The following is a 1,646-nucleotide window of genomic DNA, read 5'->3' on the forward strand; positions in this document are numbered from 1 at the left end:
CAAAACCACATTGAGGTACCATTTCATGCCAGTTAGAATGGCAATCATTAAAAAGTCTGGAGACAACAGATGCTGGAAAGGATGTGGAGAAATAGGAAAACTTTTACACTGCTGGTGGGAGTGCAAATTAGTTCAACCATTGTAGAAGACAGTGTGGTGATTCCTCAGGGATCTAGAAACAGAAATTCCATTTGACCCAGCAATCCCATTACTGGGTATATATTCAAAGGATTTTAATTCATTCTGTTATAAAGACAAATGCACACATATGTTCATTGCAGAACTGTTTACAATAGCAAAGACCTGGAACCAACCCAAATGCCCATTGATGATAGATTGGACAAGGACAATGTGGCACATATACACCATGGAATACTATGCAGCCATAAAATCATTGAGTTCGTGTCCTTTGTAGGGACATGGATGAATCTGGAAACCATCATTCTCAGTAAACTGACATAAGAACAGAAAATCAAACACTACATGTTCTCACTCATATGCAGGTGTTGAACAATGAGAACACGTGGACACAGGGAGGGGAGCATCACACACTGGGGTCTGTTGGGGGGGACTAGGGGAGGGTCAGCAGCGGTTAGGGTGTTAGGGAGGGATAACATGGGGAGAAATGCCAGATATAGGTGATGGGGATGGAGGCAGCATACCACATTGCCATGTATGTACCTATGCAACAATCCTGCATGTTTTGCACATGTATCCCAGAACCTAAAATGCAATTTTACACACACACACACACACACACACACACACACACACACACACACGGAATCTTTCTCTGTCACCCTAGCTGGAATGCAGTGGCACAGTCTTGGCTCACTGCAACCTCCATCTCCTGGGTATCAGCAATTCTCCTGCCTCAGCCTTCAGATAAGCCTGGATTACAGGTATGTGCCACCACACAAGTCTAAATTTTCTATTTTTAGTAAAGGCAGGGCTTCTCCATTTTGGCCAGGCTGGTCTCAGACTCCTGACCTCAAGTAATCTGCCTGCCTTGGCCTTCCAAAGTGCTGGAATTACAGGTGTGAGCCACTGTGCCCAGCCCAGTTTTAGGAGCTTTTTGGATAAGTCTTTAGGGTTTTCTAGACATATAATCATATCAGCAAACAGTGACAGTTTGGCTTCCTCTTTTCTAATTTGAATGCCCTTTATTTCTTTCTACTGTCTGATTGCTGTGACTAGGACTTCCAGTATTATGTTGAACAGAAGTGGTGAAAGTGGGTATCCTTGTCTTGTTCTGGTTCTCAAGGAGAATGCTTTCAATATTTCCCCATTCAGTATTATGTTGGCTGGAGGTTTGCCATAGATGCCTTTTATTACATTCTATGCCAATTTTCCTAAGGGTTTTAATGCTAAAGGGATAGTGGATTTTGTTAAATGATTTTCTGTGTCTATTTAGATGATCATGTGATTTTTGTTTAAAATGCTGTTTATGTAGTGTATCACATTTATTCACTTGCAAATGTTAAACCATCCCTGCATCCCTAGTATGAAACCCAGTTGATTGTAGTGGATTATCTTTTTGATATGCTGTTGGATTTTGTTAGCTAGAATTTTGTTGAGGATTTTTGCATCTATGTCCATCAGGGATATTGGTTTGTACTTTCTTTTTTTTGTGTGTCCTTGCCTCA

This window comes from Cebus imitator, unplaced genomic scaffold (genome assembly GCF_001604975.1).
Source record: "Cebus imitator isolate Cc_AM_T3 unplaced genomic scaffold, Cebus_imitator-1.0 Scaffold94, whole genome shotgun sequence".
NCBI lineage: Eukaryota > Metazoa > Chordata > Mammalia > Primates > Cebidae > Cebus > Cebus imitator.